This window comes from Balaenoptera acutorostrata, chromosome 16, assembly GCF_949987535.1.
Source record: "Balaenoptera acutorostrata chromosome 16, mBalAcu1.1, whole genome shotgun sequence".
NCBI lineage: Eukaryota > Metazoa > Chordata > Mammalia > Artiodactyla > Balaenopteridae > Balaenoptera > Balaenoptera acutorostrata.
In genome coordinates, this window is record NC_080079.1 from 46991678 (window position 1) to 47011711 (window position 20034).

Consider the following 20034-nt stretch of genomic DNA (forward strand, 5'->3'; position numbering starts at 1 on the left):
CTCTTTGGAACAAGAATCACACTCACCTGGGGCCCAAAGTGGCTGTGGGTGAAGAGGATACCACCTGCTAGGTCATTCAGCTAGGTCATTCAGCTAGGTCATTCAGCTCTTACTTCTGCCACGAGTTCACTGACGGCTTCCCTGGTGTCAGTTTTGCTTTAGTCACACCCTCTGTGACCTTCCAACACCCGATCTGCAGCTTGCTTTGTTACTGACCTGACTCTGTGGGATGACAGCAAAGCACAGCTGTCTCGCTGTAGTTCAGTGACATAGAGGAATGCCAGGAGGCTACAAGGAGAAGCAGGTTTCTTTCTCTTGTTATTTTTTGAGAGATAAGCTGTCCCGGTGCAAGGCAGTGACATAGATGCCCTGGATGGCTCTCTCCTTTCCACTAGACCAATTTCCAGGCAGAGCTGTTTCACTTGTGGGCTCTTCGGATGTGATTATCTTTGTTAGATGTCTGCATATGGCTGTGGACCTGAGTCACACTGACCCCATGTCCAATAGAGATTGTAGTCCACATTCCTCCAGAATTCCACCGTCCAATATGGCAGCCACTAGCCACATGTGGCTACAAATATTTAAATTTGAATTAGTTAACAGCATAAAATTAAAAATTTAGTCACACTAGACCAATTTCAGATGTTCCAGAGCCACATATGGCTAGTGACTTCCATATTGGGCACTGCAGATTTAGAACATTTCATCACTGCAGTCCCTTTGAACAGCACTGTTCTAGAAAGTTCTAAATAAAGAGAAAGCATGGTCCCCTTGTCTTGAACGGTTTTCATTTGGGGTCTGAGAGAGAAGAGGTTTGTTCTGCTTGGCCTTTGAGTCCTGCTTTTTCTGTTCATGGCTTTCTTACCAGTTTTCACTACTATCTGAGGGCCTAGTCTGTGTTCCTCATGGAGACCCATGTCCCGCACATTGGTCACTCGGGTGCTGTTACAGTCACAGATGCTGCACTTATTCCTCCAGAGCTGCTGGCTGGGATTTCTGGAGAGGGGCCCATGAATCTGCCCATTTAAAAGGAGCCTTGGGGTATAAAGAGGTCGGTAGCAGTGAGCCCAGCTCCTGAGTCAACATTAGGCAACTCTATCCCAGGAAGAGAAAACTCAGAACAGAGATGCCACCTGCGCACCTAAGCAGGGACACTCAATTCCAAATGCGAAGCTATCATTTCCCCTAGAAAAAATACTGCTAAATTGTGCCGTTTCTGCAGAGAACGCTCCATGCGTCCTACCCCTGGCCTAAATCATCAGGCCCCCTGCAGTGTTTGTAACTGGACCCTGGGGCCTGAGAACACCTCGGCTTCCCCGTCAACTAGTCCTCTCCCTCGATCCTGGGCTAGCGGCTTCCTGCTAGGGCTTAGGCCTGTGTTCTCTTTCCTCCTCTGACATCATCACGATGACAGGATGGTCTGAGCAGTTGCCGGCCTTCAGGCTGGACCCATGAAACGTCTTTGGCTCCACGCTCTGCAGGCCCAGCGCTTCCTCCCAGTCGTCTCTGGAGCACAGGTGCCAGGCCAGCCTTTTCTCCTTCCTTTTCCCAAAGCAGGGTCCTGACTCTGGGCACCATCTCCTGGTCCATCATCTGGAAACTTGCCCTTGGTCTCTGACTCCACATCCTTCCTCGGCTCCCATCTAACACTGATCCTAGTTTATTTACATGCACTGAGACGCAGTGGGGACCAGGCTCTGTTCTAAGCCATTTCCATATGTTCACTCGATCCTCATGGCATCCCAACCGGGCAAGTGCTGACACAGTCCGCATTTTGCAATGAGGAAACTGAGGCCGAGAGAAGTTAAGCAAATTACCCCAGATTACACAGGTAATTAATGATGGAAACAGGTTTCAAACCCAGTGAATTGAACTTTGGCCCAAATTACATTAACCAGTTGTGGTATGGCCTTTTAATGGTTACCAATTGCTTTGAAATTTTATTCAAAATTATGTCTAAAATATACACTTTTTCTTTCTCCCACTGACAGCATCTTAGCCTATGAGTCAAAGCTTTAAGAGAAAAATAAATGAGACAGAGAGTTTTATTGCCCTCCAATTGCATGTCATTTTTTTTTTTTTTGAAAGATATTTGCCATGTATTTCTTCTTTAGGTCTTTTTTAAAAATTTTTTTTTTTATATTTTTATTTTTGGCTGTGTTGGGTCTTCGTTTCTGTGCGAGGGCTTTCTCTAGTTGTGGCAGGCGGGGGCCACTCTTCATTGCGGTGTGCGGGCCTCTCACTATCGCGGCCTCTCTTGTTGCGGAGCACAGGCTCCAGACGCGCAGGCTCAGTAGTTGTGGCTCATGGGCCCAGCTGCTCCGCGGCATGTGGGATCTTCCCAGACCAGGGCTCAAACCCGTGTCCCCTGCATTGGCAGGCAGATTCTCAACCACTGCGCCACCAGGGAAGCCCCTGCATGTCATTTTAATTCTCTCCAACTCAGGGCAGGGGTCCTGAGGGCAGCCCTGTGCGGGAGAGGCATGACGTTGGTTGGAATTCAGGGCAGGATTCCAAGGTAGCAGCCTGATTGCTCCCTGGGTGTGCCTACTTGACCCAGAAGCAAACAGAAGCAGATTCTAGTTGGAAGTTCCTCATCTCCTGCCTGAGAGTTCTCCCCAGGACTGTCCCACTTGCCCCAGGCCCAGCGGGGAGCAGGCCGAGATGCAGGTGAGGCCCGTGGCCGCAGCACAGTGGACACGGGTGCCTCTCGGAGCCTGAGGAGGAGAACTCTGCTCACCCTCCACATCCTATGGGATACAGAGCGGTGCTCGAGAGGAAGAGGTGGCCGACTCGGAAGCCAGCACGTCCAACGGCGCCCGGATGTGCCCAGGGAGAGGTCTCCACGGCAAGAGCTGCCAAGTTCAGAGGCAGGCTGGATAGAGCAGAGACACCTTCTCGAAGGCATGGGCTGGACAGAGCGGAGAAACCTCCAAGGCCTGGGCTAGAAGTGGGCCTGATGCAGTGCAGAGCCTGGAGGAGAGGCCAGTGGGGTTGGGATTTGGGCCTCTCGAATCCTGCCTAGGTGTCTGTGTGCAGTGGGAGGAGAGTTCTAAGGGCCACTGTGATTCCAGCTGAGAGATGCAGGCTGGCCTCAGAAAATCAAATGCAGAAAGTGGGGTGCCATGCGGAGACTCAGAGCCAGGGCTCAGGTATCTCCCAGTGGGCCTCCCCTGGCTAGAGGTATCCTCTCTGGGTGCCGGAAGCTGAGCCATGCTCCACTGCAGTGATGTAGGAAGGGACAACCCGGGTTTCTCTCTCCTCTTAGCTACTACTGCCTAGCCCCTTGGGCTTGTGACTCTGACTCAGGTCCCCCATCTTCTCACCCGAGTGACAGGGATGCAGCATCAACACGCATCCCTCCCAGCACCCCACTCTGTCCGGGGGATCAGAGGAGGTGGTGGTCTGGGGAGTACCCAGGGAACTGGCGGCAGGGCCCAGAGCGTGTGTATCCCTCTGCCTGCCTATGAGGGCAGGAAGAACAGAACCTGGGCTGCAGGGACCAGAAGATTTTAGAGCCGTCTCTTCACTTAAACACTGGAGGCCGGGCAATTTTCCATCAGGCGAGTCAAGTAATTGAGTTCAGGTTAGATTAAATCCAGACACATCCCATGTTTAGTGCCAATTACTCACTGCCAGCAGTGAGGGGTGAGGGGTCTGCACTGTGTCAAGCCGAGCCTTCTGGAGACTGACTGTTCCTTGAGCTCAAGGTGAACTGACCTGAAATTACACAAGTCGTGGCCCTGGCTTTGTTTCACCTGGAACTGGAACTTAGCTTGATCTGCTGCGGCCCAGGCAGATGGCTTATTCTCTCCCTGTTTACCATGGAGGACGGGGTACTCAGGACCCTCTTCCCCACCTCTCTCCAGACTGGGCGGACAGCCGATTCCCATGGGTGACAAAGAGGGGGAGGAACTGCAGCCCACCCTGCCCTATTCATTCATCAGAGCATGAGATGCAGGCTGGGCGTGCCTCCCATGGACCCTTGGATTCTGCATCATGGCCCAGAGTGGTGCAGCTCATGAGGGCAGCTGGGCAGTCAGGAAGAAGATATGCTGTGATTTGTCATCTAAGTTCACAGCTTGAGAGGAAGACAACCTAGATTTAAGAGCCTGGCTTTCCACCGTGAAATGGCTTAAATCAAGCCATGGCTTTAAGCCAGGGGCTGGGTAGCCCCAGATGCACCCTCTTCGGAGGAGCTCTGCTTTCACACAGCCCCAGCTCACTGCCGAGGCTGGAAGCCACACGCAGGGAAAAGGCCACCGAGAGGAAAGCAAGGAGTCCAGAGGAAGGGCACGTGGGTTGGTGAGCCTGGTACTCAGCGTGAAACAAAATATTAATCCAAACTAAGGAGAATGCTGGGGAGAACCTTGGAAACAGCAGAACCCTGGGAAATGGAACCTGCGGTTTGGCAATGTGGCTTTTCACCCCCCTGCAGAAGAGGGGAGGCATCCAGTGGTGAGCATAGTGTAATTGCAAGCCTCTGGCTGGAGTAACAAAGGCCCGGATGAGAGCTCTGTCTTTGAGAATAGAAAGCAGTTTGGCTGGGATATTTTTTTTTTTCTCATTTTTCAATGCAACATTCTCCCACTGTTTTTAATTGCTCTTTTAGTGAATAAAGGCTGTGTATTAGTTATTTATAGCTGTGTAATAAGTCACCTTAAAATAGAGAATCTCCAAACAGCAAACTAGTCTTGTATGTGTGTTACACATGTTTTGAGGGTCAGGAATCTGGGAGCAGCTCAGTTGGGTGGTTTTGGCTCGGGATCTGCCGAAGGATTGGAGTTAAGACATTGGTCAGGGCTGCTGTCATCTGAAGGCTGGACTGGGGCTGGTGGATCTGCTTCTAAGATCGTCCCCACCCCCCATCCCCCAACCATGCGTATGGGATGCGGGGCTTGGTTCCTTGCTGACTGCTAACAGAAGAAACTCATTTCTATCTGGTGACTTTTCTAAAAGGCTGCTTGGCCTTTTGGCCAGTCACTGTATGGCAGTGGACTTTCTCCAAAGTGGGAGATCCCAGAGAGAGAGGAAGAAAGACAAGCAGGAATCCATAGGGCTTTTTATCACTCAGCGAGTCAGGCAGAATTCTGTAATGGCCCCCTAGATTCTGCCCCCTGGCGCACATGTGTAATACCCTCCTTTTGAATGGAAGCAGGACTTATAAATATGATGGGATCTCACTCCCATGATGATTATATGACAGCAGGAATATTGTGATTAAGATCCCTAACAAGTTGACTGAGTTAATCAGAAGGGAGATTATCCTGGGTAGGCCTGATCTAATGAGATGTTCAACCAGGGATTTGAATGAGTGAATTGCCTTATTGTGGAGGGACCCATGTGTCAAGACCCCAAGAGCAGCCTCTAGGAGCTGAGAGTGGTCCCCAGACAACAGTCCCTACAACCACAAAGAACTGAATTCTGCCAACAACTTGCATGCATGAGCTTAGAAGAGGACCCCGAGCCTCAGATGAGATCTCAGTCCTGGCCACACCTGATTTCAGCCTTGTGAGCCCCTGAGCAGAAGACTCCGTCACACTGTACCAGGACTTCTGATCTCTAGAACTGTGAGATAATAAATGTGCATTAAGACAAGTTCATGGTAATTTGTTATGCGGCAATAAAAAACGAATACACTTGTTCTCTGAAATTGCACCCCAGCACTTCTGCCTTCTCTCTACTTGCCAGGAGGCAGTCACTGAGCCCACACACTCAGGGGAGGGGTTTGCTGTTTGAAGGCAGTGCCCAAGAATTTGTGGACATATTTCAAACCACCGTAAACTCACAGTGAGTGCAAGTGGGGGCATGTTGATAACCCAACACAGAGGTGAACACTGGCCAATGCTTTTAACATCCTGAGTGAACTCATGGGGGACTTTACAGGCTTAGGTAAGGCAAGTGAGAGTTTTCTTTTAGGAAGTGACAATCCCAGCTGTGATGTGGGAGGTTGGTGCTTGCTTTTTTCCGTTTTGATGTTCCCTGGTGAGCAATCTATGGAGTAATTGTGCAGAATTGGGATGAGGATGGAGAGTTCCTGTCTTTAATTTGAAAGTTACAATGTGTTAATCAGCCCCAGTCTGAACCTTGCTGAATTTGGGGAGTGTTAGTACAGCACCTTTCCCAGATGGGACAGGGTTAGGACTAGAGAAGAGTTCAAACGACAGCCCACAGGCAAAATCTTTTGGGACTCTTTCAGCAGGACAAAGCCAACTGTCTCCAAAGCTATATTGCATTTCTCTGCTAAAAAATAACTCGTGGCTTTGGATGAAATAGTCTTTGACGCTTGCCATCATGTCAGTCCTTGAAGCCTGCCACCATGTCAGTCCTTGAAGCCGTTGGAAGTTTTCTGAATTTGCTTGGACCATTAGAGATTACCCAGTAGAAGCATGTATGCTGCCTGAGGATTTTTGAATTACAAATTTTTATTTTTAATAACAGAATTTCTTGCTATATGGCTACATAGATGAAATGAAAAAAAACAAAAAACAAAAACCCTTGCGTCGTAGCTTCTCCCCCTTAATCCTTTGTTTTCTGTGTTCCTAAGGGCTAAATACCTCTGAGGCTTCTGAAGTCTGGGTTAAAATGGTAACTGCAGTGAATGGTGGTCTGGGTGGGGGACAGCCGCCCAGAAAACCATCATTGTTATGAACAGACAGGGGCCACATGCTTGAGGCTTTATCTTCCCAAGAAACAGAGAAGAAGGAAAAAAAAAAAAACTGGATAATTTAAGACCATGTCAGCAATCTGGCAAAAGTCAGAGAAGTCAAAAAGCCATATGAGTTTATAAATAAGCCACAGATCCTGGCTGGATTTAGTAAAAATCTCTGAAGGCTTTGCCTATTGACAGCAGCTCACAGTTTGCATTCTCTTCATTTTAGCTGTGGCAGGTAGCCCGTGTGGGGCTGGGTGGGTGGGCATGGGAGCATCGGCAGACTGCCGTGGGGTGGGGAGGGGTGGTCAGGATGGAGGCCCCAGAGGGCTCAGTCAGGGGGAAGCAGGACCACCTCCTGGGCTGCGTCCCCGCCTGTTACCATTAGGTGGTGATGGTGATGGTAGCAAATATGATAGTCATGCCTCGCAAGAGGAGAGGGCTGGGGGACAGGGAAAGCATCGGAGGGACTGTATACCTTTAATTTCTCAATCCCAGCCCAGAGGGGGCCATTCCTGCTGGGTGCATCCACCCTTCAGATCTTGGTGCAGAAAGGGAGCGATAGTCCTCAACAACGCCCTGTTTTGCCTATTGTGCGTCTAAATATCTTTATGTATTTGAGACCCAGGAAACAGGAGGAGGAAATTATCTTGCATCATGGGGCGACTGTCTTCCGTCGGAAGAGAGTTTCTCTCCCTACGTAAATGCATTGACCTATGATCATTGCCACTTTCTCAGGCTGGATGGAGGAAGGTAGGAAGTGCCCATTGAGTCTCTGGGGCTTCCTGAACCCGCTGGGAAACAGAGTGGAGAGTGAGGACTTGCCTCAGATTGTTCCACTTACAGCAGATGCCAGGATGACCAGCCTGCCCACCACCCTCCTCTCCTGGTGCCCGGCTGCTCAATCCCCTGAACGTGTGAAGAGTTTAGCTTTAATATACGTACATTTTATCATTTACTTCTTGCAAAATCGTAAAACATAGAGATTATTTTTGTCCTTCTTTAAAAAAGCTACATGTCTTGTCCCAGGACAGAGGGCTAGTAAGTGGAGGAACCAGGACTTGAGCCCAGTGTCTCTGCATCACACCGCGATGCCCTCACACCCACGCACTCCCCCAGATATGGCTGCTGCCCTTTGGCCCAAGGAACCCCCGGGGCCAGACCTGGCACACAGAGTTTTGAATTGGCCTAGCAGACACACACAAGGGTCGGGGTGGTGTGGGCGATTTGAGTCAACACAACTCAGCACTTGGCAAAGAGAAACACACTTTGCCTGGGTATGACTCACTGCTGACTTGTTTATTTGGGGGGAATTATTTGTGTGGGCTGTGCTTTTGACACCCTTTCGATATCTAACATCTGGCATTTGTTCCAGCTCCATGAATAGCGTGGGTGTGTGTAGTGGGGTGAATGGTGGCCCCGAAAGATATGTCCACACCCTAAACCCCAGGACCTGTGAATATCACCCTATATGGAAAAAGATGTGATTAAGTTAGTGATCTTGTGAGGAGGGGCATATCCTGGGTTATCTGAGTGGACCCTTTATAAGAGAGGGAATTTGACACAGACCTACACAGAAGCGAAGGTCCCATGAAGATGGTAGCAGATTGGAGTGATGTGGCCATAGCTCAGGAATGCTAAGGCAGCCACCAGAAGCTGGAAGAAGCAAGGAAGAATTCTCCCAGGGAGGCTTTGCAGGGAATATGGATGGCCCTGCTGACATCTTGATTTCAGATTCCTGGCATCCAGAACTATGAGAGAATGAATTTTGGTTGTTTGAAGCTACTGAGTTTGTGATAATTTGTTACAGTAACCACAGGAAATGTGGGTAAAGACCCCTTCCCCAAAGACTGCTCCACCTGTACTTAACCTGCCCCGGGGAGGGGAGGGTCCTGGCTGGCCACTGCTTGACTGCATCTGGACAACGAACCATTGCTCAGGCCAGCTCTGAGGTCACCCCTGGCCCCGTGTGACAGCAAGTCACCTATCCAGACACACGAAGGTGTCATGGGGGTGCTACCCAGCACTGTGCACCCAGGCGTGAGGCTTACAGGGAGACTGAGAAAATGGGATCCTTCTTAACATACCGTCCTCCAACTCTGTTTTTAAATTAACACTATATCTGGGACTTCTTTCATTCTAACACCGGAAAAGCCATCTTTGCAGGGCTAAGTGGTATCTCATTGCAGGAAACCAGAAAAAAGGCAGAGAGGCAAGGTTTGGGTGAAAGTTAGTGTTAAAAGTTAGGATTAGGATTTAAAGCTAGTGTAGAAATACAAAAATTGGCCTGAAATATCAGAATGAAAGCCTTCTGTCCAAGGAAACTGAAAAGAAAGTAGGAAACTAAAGAGAAAGTAGAAAACTGAAGAGAAACGCTGAGGTAATCAATATGGCAATGAACTGAAAACCAAGGTGATTAAGGAACCAAAACCTCAGGCCACATAGGAAAAGCAGGTACCAAGGAGGATATCAGGTGATAGGCCTGAAGAAGGCTGTCAGGAAAGGAGTGTTCAGAAATTCACAGGGAAAAGAAGGGATTAGGGAGAGAATTTGAAATAATCCTCACCCCTGACGTGTGTCTGTGCCCACACACAGAGCCCAGAGGGGGAATGGGAGCCCTGAGGTTTTAGCACCAGGATTGTACGTAAGCTCAGGCGTCCTGATACCAGGTGGGTGATGTCTATAGAGAACACCTGCAATGGCAGAGGCAGGGCCGAGAGAGCTGGAGCCTGCCTGTCATTGCAGGAAGGTGGCGGTGAATTCGTGAAGGTCCTGGAGGGGGGAGCTGCCTGGAGGAGCCCCTGAAACACACTTTCTCCACCAGCCGTGCTCTCCTAGCACCCTGACCACTGAGAGCCTCCCCAGCAGTGGCCCTGCCCCTGAACCTGCTGTGAGTGGGCTCAGTGGTGGCCTGTGAGGAGCTCAGGTTTGCTGCTTGGCTTCTGAGAGCCCCAGCTACTGTGGGCCCCTCCTGACCCTCCCTGTGGAAAAGCTTGTTTTTAGATCTTCTGCCCTTGCATTGTTGCTCCACAAGGCTGGACATGACTTTCCTTAATGTCTGTGGCACCTTGAAAGCACCTTCTCAATGCATCTGGGTCCACATGACAACGGAGCAGCTTTGTGGAATCTTAGGCTGCTTTCCTCCTCCAAAGGCCTCCAAGAACCAAGACTGGGGATGGCTGTACCCTGCGAATCTGCTCATATGGTGAGTAAAGCAGATAGCTATTGTCATCTTTTTTCCATTTTTTGTATTGTTTAATCTTTATGTAATAAGTCTTCTAAAAATAATCAAAACATTATAGATAAAAATGTGAATTATTCACCCAAATTGCTTACCTTCTCCCTTAGTTTTACTTTCTCCCCATTCAAGCATGTGTATTTCATCAGAAAAGGGATGTGATAAGGCAGGTGAAAAAGACAGCAGGGTTTTTCTGGACTTGGTTACGAGGTCCAGTGGTTACGAGGTCCAGTGGAAGCAGCTGAGTGGAACTGAATGGAAGCATCTTGGTGAACCGTCTGGGTAGCAGGAAGAGTTAAAAGTACTCCATTATCACATATGGGGAGGGTGGAAAGCTACCATGCCCTTCCCCCACTCCCGGAACCATCAACATTGGGGTATAGTCTTTCAGATCGTGATACGATGCATATCCTATGTTTTATGCAGATAATGTTTACTATACATATTTTATTGCAATTTAGTTTTTCACTTAAGATCCTGTTGAATCTTTCCATGTCAATCCCTATAGAACCATCTTGGTCTTTCCAACGAATATCGGTTATTATTAATCCAGTTCTCTGTTGTAGCATAATTTATTGATTGAGTCACCTCTCAATGGAAAGTTGGGTTTTTGCAACATACCCGTGTACATGTTTCTGTATAATAAATTCGTAAAACTGGAATTTTTGGTCAAAGGCTAGAGTATATTTTATTTGAACAGATTTGATGATATTTCCCTCCATAAAATTTGCACCAGTTTATAACCCCACTGATAGTATATAAGAAAGTCTCAGACTGGCCTCTTGAGAATTTCAGAAACCCAATATCAAGACAGAAAGTTGCCCAGAACAGACAAGACCATCAAGATACTAGGACAACTCACTTAATGGGGGCTCTTCCTAAGGGCACTATAGGAGTTCAGGACTGAATGGAGAAGAGTAAAGGGTGGAGGGATTGAGTGACTCGGGCCAGAAACCTTTAGTTAGCTGCCGTGACAGAAGGAAAATATGCATTCAGCTAAGTTAATTAAACCAAGCTGTATTATTTTTCTTGGCATTCTTTGCTTCCTTCTTACAACTAATCTTTCTGGAAGGCAGCCTTCACTCTGGTCCTGGCAGGAAACTGATACCTCACCTAGGAATCAGGAATAGATCCCCTTTTTCTCCTTGATGGTGGATTCACCCAACAGATTCTTTGGTATTTTTGTAACTGTTTCTTAATTTCATTTCACACGTGCTAAAGAAGGTTTTGACTTTTTCATGTGTCTTCTATTAACGTGATTTATGGAAAACATGCTGAGCTGTGGCTTTTGGAAACAACACCGCCTGCCTCATAAAACCATATCCAAGAGCATGTGGGTGAGAGCAGTGGCAGGGCTTCCAAGGGCTGGCAAAGTGCATCCTCAGAGAGGATCCTTGTGACCAACACTGGCATCCATCTTTTTGGACGATGCAGTGTTGGTGAAGCAACAGCAAAAGATGTTTATTCCCACCCTCCACTGAGGCTTGAGCATTCTTTTCTATGTACCTGCCACCCCATCAAGAACCTAGTAACAGAAAGTCTTGCAGTTTGTGCTTTGTACATACTACCTGGATTTGACCAGTGCTATGTTTCCCTATTTTCTTCCACGAACATCTGTCAGTGATCAATAGAAAGTGCTCAATACAACCGAGGAGCCTGGGCCAGGAACGCCATGTAAGCCCAGGATTCTCCTACTCAGCCGGCATGTGCAGCTCCTGCCTGGCTGGGCTATGAGGTCCCATAGAAAGTTCTCTGGGTCTTGTGTCCAAGTGATCTAAGCTGTGGCGCCTCTTCTCTAGGCAAAGCTGGCTGGAAGGGTGAGAGGGGTAGGAGGAGAAGGGGTGGTGAGGCGAAAGAGGGAATGGTTAACAGTGCCCTGAGCTGCCACCTGGAGAAACGGGCAGAGAGGACAACTGAGTTTAGTAATCAAGAGGTTACTCAGGTTTGGCCAAGAGTGGCCTCTGGGAATGGTTGAATCAGGAGCCAGACGTCTCTCGGGGGCAGCACGCTGCTCCATGTTTGCATGGCCTTGTTTCCTCCTCCCCCCCGACGGAGGCCTCCTGGAAACAATACTTGGCTGGTTCATGGGCAAGTGCCATGAGGAGCTACTGAGGACAGAGGTGTGGGAGCCCCTGCCTCCCCTGGGTGGTCGCGGGCCCCTGGGTGGTTAGGCGTGATAAAGGGGCTCTGTAGGGCCTGGCCCCTGGGCCCTCTACCCTGACAGGACTCTGCTGGGATGTGTCTCAGTTAAGAGATGAGGTTGGAATTCCAGGCAGGGGCAAGCGACACGCTATCCAGTCATGACATACAGTTCAGCTCCCTCCTCCCTGGGGTGTGGGGACGGACCTCTGTTCCCTGTGTCTCACTTCTCTCCTCCACTGCCGTCTGGTCTTCCTGCCATAGGGGAGCATTCGAGGAGCCCACCTTCCCCATCAATATTTAAACTCCACCCAGAGGCCTAGTTAGAGGGCAACAGGCTGCCCTTCACAGGAGCCACTCCGAACACAGCCCAGCTGCCAGGATGTGAGCTAAGGCCTGTCCGTCAGCAGGTAGAGCGCATTCTGAGGCTCTCAGGGCCTCTGGACACAACTGGGAGGCTGAGGGCACACGCTTGAGTTCATTATCTGAGGGTCTTAGAGAGGAAACCACTAAAAATCACTAAATGGATACGGTGCTCGGTGCATACATGGTTGTAAGCTCTTGGCATATGTGGCAAAGTTAAAGTCACAATGGATAGACAACCACCCCACTTTACAGATGAGGACGCTGAGACTCAAGAATGAAGGTGATGTGACAGAAATCTTGCAGCAGATAAGTGGCCAGATCTGTATTCTGTATGGTTAAGAACTTCACTCTATTAAAGAACATGAAGATGGGACAGTTTTTGGAGTCAAACAGAAAAAAGTCTCCACCTGGACTCCACAACTGATTATATGTGTGACGACATATACAGGCATACCTCATTACCTGCGTTTCGCTTTATTGCGTTTTTTACAAATTGAAGGTTTGTGGTAACCCTCCATGGACCAAATCTATTGACATCATTTTGCCAACAGCATTTGCTCATTTTGTGTCTCTGTGTTATATTTTGGTAATTCTCGCAATACTTCAGACTTTTTCATTTTTATTATATTTGTTATGGTGATCTGTGATTTTTTTTTTTTAATAAATTTATTTATTTATTTATTTATTTTTGGCTGTGTTGGGTCTTCGTTTCTGTGCGAGGGCTTTCTCTAGTTGCGGCGAGCGGGGGCCACTCTTCATCGCCGTGCGCGGGCCTCTCACTGTCGCGGCCTCTCTTGTTGCGGAGCACAGGCTCCAGGCGCGCAGGCTCAGTAGTTGTGGCTCACGGGCCCAGTTGCTCCGTGGCATGCGGTATCTTCCCAGACCAGGGCTCGAACCCGTGTGCCCTGCATTGGCAGGCAGATTCTCAACCACTGCGCCACCAGGGAAGCCCAATCTGTGATCTTTGATGTTACTACTATGACTTGCTAAAGGCTCAGATGATGGTTACCATTTTTTAGCAATAAAGTATTTTTTAATTAAACTATGTACATTGCTTTTTTAGACATAATGTTATTGCACACTTAATAGACTATAGTAGAGTGTAAACATAATTTTTAAATGCCCTGGGAAACCAAAAAAATGTGTGTGACTCACTTTATTGCAATATTCATTTTTTGTGGTGTCTGGAACCTTACCTACAGTATCTCCAAGGTATGTCTCTATATATGTATATGTATATACATGCATGTGTGATATACAATATATGCTTGCATGTATATGTATATACACACATGTGATACATATAATATATATATGCTATATGTAAAATGTAAAGATACACACGTTCCAAAATGTACATAAATGTATATATAAGCAACCACACGTTTTTAATCTTCCCCCACCTCCTTTCTGCTGTACTTGTAGTGAGTCCTTGCAGGTGTGTGTATGCGTGTTGAGATCCGGGAGGAGGGTGAGGGAAAGAGCAGAAAGCAAAGCCCTGCTTCCCATTCAATGTGGTCCTGCTCCCATGATGTTGGGGGCTACCTGACACCCAAAGGCGACCACCAGGAAAAGCATCTGTTGCCCTCACTGACAGTCAAATGCAGTGACATAGCCTCAGCTTTCACTGGTCTCTCAGACAAAGGAAGAATAGAAGGAGAGTCATTGAGATGTGTTGATACAATCAAGTTTTTTCTCAAGCAAGCCCAGGGCTGACCTGTGTCTTGGAGGAGCTGACTCCTTCACAGCACATTAAAAAAGTCAGCTGTGTCTCTGCTCTGGACCACAGGCAGCCAGGAAGTCCGAGAAGGCCGTCCATGGGCTGCTTCCGTTCCCAGAGCCACGTCTCCCACCGTGCTCCTGGCAGCCTGGCCTTGTGTGCTGCTGGCCCTCACAGCCTCCAGAGGAGGTCTGCCTTCCTGGCGCCTTTGATTCTGGTAAGGCTCTCTGTTCAGCTGCTCTGACGGTGATAACACAACATCACTAAAAACAAAGGAAGCATGCTTGTCTCTTGAAGCAGTCACATTCCAAAGGGAAGTTTCCAAGCTTCCGGGGGAGCCTTTGTTTCATCGGTGGGCCTGGGTGACTCAGGTCTGTGATGGCCCCCACCCAGCCTGGGGGAGCAGGCAGGGCTAGGAGGGAGATGCCTGCCTCTTAACCTCAGCTCTGCTACCGAGCTACCCTGTGACTTGATGCAAATCATTTTTCTTCCAGATGTAAGTGTTCCCACCTGTAAAATCAGGGAGCTGGGCTGAAGCACATTCCTCCTGTTATCATTTGTCTTTCGGGGCAGTGGTTGTCAAAGTTAGTGGGCAAGTGTTCGTCACCTGGGCCCATCCCCAGAGCTTTGATTCTGTTCATCCAAGTAGGGCTCGAGGACCTTATATTTAACAAGTTCCCAGGTCAGGCTGATGGTGTTTGTCAGGAACATACTTTGAGAACCAGCTCCAGGGCAATAATATACATTTATGGAAAACTAGACTTTTTCATATGGATTCTAAGTTCAGGCATGGTATCCTTACTTGATTTTTGGCAGTTTCCTGTAGATTTTACATGTTAAAATGTAAACTATCAAGAGAGTGGCATAATAAGTTCTGTTAATATATGTCTTTTCTTCACCTTTATAAGTAGCCTGAAACTGAATATGGTATTAACTAGACCCATGATTAATGGGCTTTTCCATAAATTGGCTTGGGGCTATGTTCTAACAATGGGAAGATAAGCAATAGTTATCCAATCTTGAACACCCTATGGCAAGTTTCTGACATACAATTTAAAAGTGTAGATAAGAATAAATTGTATTTTTAAAATTCTAAGTTATTGTCCTTAACTTTGTCAAAGCAAATCATGATTGTATCCAGATTTTGAGTATTTGTTGTAATCTGGGTGCATATTCAGTGCTTAGTGTAAACTTTATCTTATTTGATCTTTATGCCAACCCAGTGAGGGAAATTCTATTATTCTAGTCTATTAGGATCCTTGGTGAAGTACACTGAGGGCGCAGAGGATCAATCGCTTGTTCCAGCTCAAGCAGTTAAGAAGTGATAAAGATGTTAATCCTAAATCTGTCAGACTCTGGATTCGTTTTCAAAGTGTGTCCCTGACCAGAAGCATCAGCATCCCTTGAAAATTTGTTAGAAAAGCTAATATTCAAGCCTCACCCCAGACCTTTGGAATCAGAACTCTGGAGAGGGAGCGAGCAGTCTATTCCAACAAGCCCTCCAGGTGACGTTGACGTATGCTGAAGTTTGAGAATTGCTGTTCAGGAGATCAAGCCTTTAACCACTATACAACCCACTTTCCCAAACACACATTCTGTGGGAAATCAAATCATGATTAGTCCTGGTGCTTAATGAGCCATTAAGTGTCTGTATCCATGAGCAGATTGATATTAAAGGCTGAGCCCCTCATCCTGGGTATGGGCTTCTGGAATCCACCCAAATAGGTCAAAAAAATGTTCTTTCCTCTGTGCCCTGCCAACCACACACAGACTTTCCTCAGAGCTGTTGGCCCAATTCCTTGGACGGGTATTTGCTTTCTGCTCTTTCTGCCTTTGCCAGTGTAGATAAGATCCACATCCCCTTAGTCTATTTTAATATATAAATATTTTAGAACCAGTCTATAACTTGGCTGTCATACAGAGCAAGCAATCTGAGAAGGGGGAAAAAGAGTGATTAAAGATAAATCTTCATTGCTGAATTCTTCAGTGAAGGCAACTTGATTAATTGATAAAACAAATAATAGCAAAATGGATACTGAAAAATAAATTCAGGAGGCTGATGCAGAAATTAATTTGGAACCCAGTTTCAAGAGACAAATGTGAGGGAAAATTAGATAAAGATGGTGAACTACACCTACTCTCATTCCCATCTCCAATTCCAAATCCTGAAAAGTTACAGAAAAGGTATTTTATAAAATCAATATTAGAGCCAGAAAACAAACAAACAAAATCCATTTCTATAATGGATCAGAAACTATGAGGAATCCTTAAAAGACAGAAAGTGAATGGGATCATTTTGAAGAAGGGAACTATAAGCCAAATTCACACAGAAAAGGACTTTTGCAAAAGGTGGATGCAGCTCACCAGGTGTTTTTAGCCCCAAAGGTGGTGAATCAGGAGCAGGAAGGGAAGGAATCTGGGGAGACGGACAGGGTGATTGGCTGGGCACAAAAGGAGCAGCCGGGGGTGCAGACCCTCCCCTCTCCCCACTCTGCTGCTTCTGTCAGTCAGGAGAGGGTGTGAGTTGAGTACCTGAGCCCAAGAGTTAGGGTAGTGACCTGAATGTCTGGAAACACCCAAGAGGCGCTGGGAAGCTCCTCACCCAGGAGAATAATGAGTGGAACCCTTGGCCTATCGGCTCATCCCAAGCCTCTGCTGCTGGGTCACAGCAAATAGCCCCAGCATAGAGGAATGCCACATTCAAAGATGAGCAATAGGGCTTCCCTGGTGGCGCAGTGGTTGAGAATCCGCCTGCCAATGCAGGGGACACGGGTTCGAGCCCTGGTCTGGGAAGATCCCACATGCCGCGGAGCAGCTGGGCCCGTGAGCCACAATTACTGAGCCTGCGCGTCTGGAGCCTGTGCTCCGCAACAAGAGAGGCCGCGATAGTGAGAGGCCGGCGCACCGCGATGAAGAGTGGCCCCCGCTCGCAGCAACTAGAGAAAGCCTTCGCACAGAAATGAAGACCCAACACAGCCATAAATAAATAAATAAATAAATAAAAATTAAAAAAAAAAAAAGATGAGCAATACCAAGAGTTACCAAGCAGCTGAGGAAGCCCAGGACCAGCAAGAGAGGAGCCAACATCTGCAAACAAGATGTGCGAGATTTTGTATTGGGATAATTCAAGTTCTCAGAGGGAGTCAAGACACTGTTGATCCCCATGAAACAAGCATAGGCTGTTACTATAAAGAAATGATCACGATTCCTTAAAAAATGTATGTATGTATGTATACACACATATACATACACAAAGCTATTATTGTAAAAAAAACTTACTATATACTCAATATACTGCATGGTGAAACAGACATCACTAAAGAAAAATCAAGCTAAGAAATTTTTCCTGAGCATAAAACAAAGGAAGAGTTGAGTATAATAATTTAAAGGTTAAGAAATGTGAATAGATGTCAAAGTTCTAAAATTTATTAGCAAAGTTCTAGAAGGTACAAATATGAGAAGTATGGCAGAGGGAATATTAAAATAAATACAACATTTTCCAAAGCTTAAGGAAAAAAGATGAACACTTAGAAGAGTCCACTGAGTGCCAAGCTATGAAGAAAAAGTAACGTAAAAAAAAATTTGTGATAAATTTGATGACATCAAAATTGAAAGTTCGTATATGATGAGACACTGTAATCATAGTTAAAAGACAAACCATAGCCTAGAAGAAAATGTTAGCAATTTATAAAAAGTATCAATCACCAGAATATATAAAGTACTTTTCTGTCATCAATGAGAAAGCAGATAGTCAAAAACTAGGCAAAAGATGAAAGCAGACAGTTCACAGGAAAGGGAAGCCAGATTGACAACAAACATGAAAAGCTATGCAGCCTCCACCATGACCAAGGACATGCAAGTTAAAACAGCAAGGAAACCATTGGTTTGCTCACGATATTTATAAAAATTGAAAAGGAATGTGGGTATTATTGGTGAGAGTATCAACTGGCAAATCCTCTTGAGGAACTTTTTGGCATTATCTGTTAAATTTTAAATGTACATTTCTTATCTTGACATTTCTAAATCTAGGTAGCCATTTTAGAGGAACACTACATATCCATCAAGATGTTCATTGCCATATTGTTTAAGGTAGGATAAAAAGGAAGCACTTCAAATGTCCACCAAAAAAAGTGTCACATGGAATTGGGGTGTATTATCACTATGCACTGCAATGCAGCAGTTTAAGATTAGGTACGTCTGCATGTTCTGATCTGAAAATACCTCTAAGGCATAAGTGAAAAGAGAATTTGAAGAAAGTGTGTGATATAATACTATATATGTTAAGAAAACTACATATTTTTGTCTGTGAAAATATTTATAAAACGATAAACATTAAACTGATAACCCTAGAGGATGAGGGCCAGGATTAGAAGTAAAATCCAGGACAGTGGTATCAAAGGGGGCTTTGACTTTGTGTGTGGTTTGCAATATTTCAGAATGGAAAGTTAAAAACAGTACATTCACGTATTCATATAATTACTAAAAAAAGAAAGTGGAAACTATGAGAGAAAAATCAGAGACAGCAGGATAGATCCAAGAGCGCTGATCTATTTGCTCACAGGAGCAGGGCTGAGCCGGTGCCCGCGAGGGTCCTCAGAGAGGAGGGGCGGCACTCACGTCTCCTGGCCCTACCTGGGCCATGACCAGCATCTTGCTCTGCAGCTCCCCTGCTCCACCAGGAGCAAAGATGCAGGTTCCCTGCATCCACCGGCATCTGCACTCCCTTGGAGTGCTGCCCCCCTGGAGCTGGCTTTGGAGAGGATATGGGGACACCCAAAGACTGCCCTCTGTTTTACTGGACTCCGAATCAGACACACCAGCCTGTCTCAAGTGCCCCTCGGTTCAGCAAAGGCCAGATTCCTGACGGCTTGAGGTTCATGAACCAGAAGCACAGCATAGGAAAGCACACCTGCCAAAAGTAATGCTGAAGACTAAGAGTAGAAGGGAAATCCTTTTCCTGAACACCTCATGGGCACACCTTGGCCTTCACCTGTCCCCCTATCGCCCAGGCAGAAAGTGAGTCTTTCCACACCTCCCTCCTGCACTGAGTCTCCGGCCCACCCAAATCATTTCCAGGACTGTCCCCAAGGCCACCCTTTGTGACCCTGCATCTGCCATCTTTGTAATAATTGACAGGAAGAAATCTCACAATCCTCAGGACATAAAGGAGTCCACCCCTGACCCACGGGACCTTGATGTAGGGCCCGGGGTCCCTGGGACAATTCTTTGGAACACCACTACTCACTTCCATGCATCTCCCCTAGACTGTGGGCTTCTGTTCACCACATCTGAGAGGATGCCTCCTGCTGGGCCGGGGAGGATAGACGGGCTGAGCGGGTTCCAGTCCTCTTGGCCTGGCCCCCACCAGCACCTGCACGGGGTGGAGAGAAATTGCTTCTTCCAGTGCGAGATTAGGATGCACAGGGCCCGCATACCACACCCGAGTGCACGCACACACCACCTCCTACACAGACTCACCTGCACAAGCCACACACTATACACACCACAGGTGCTACACATGTACAGTGAACCAGACACGTACATTATACACTAACACACACACATGAGACACATGCCACACACCTATCACACACACCACCCCAGACATGCTACATACACCTATCACACTATACACACACCAGACACAGAGTACTTTACACGCAAATACCCACAACATACACATACTACATCACACATGTATTACACCACATACATGCTCACACACATACACACACCACGTACACATATGCCAAACATATCAAACGCACTACTCTAGGCATGTGGAACACACATCACAGGTCCACACACACAACTTGCTCTCTTGATAAGAATCACGTCACAGATCACGTAAACTACACACAACTCAAACAAATGCAGAAATACCTTGCCACACAGAAATACCACACATGCCACACCCAT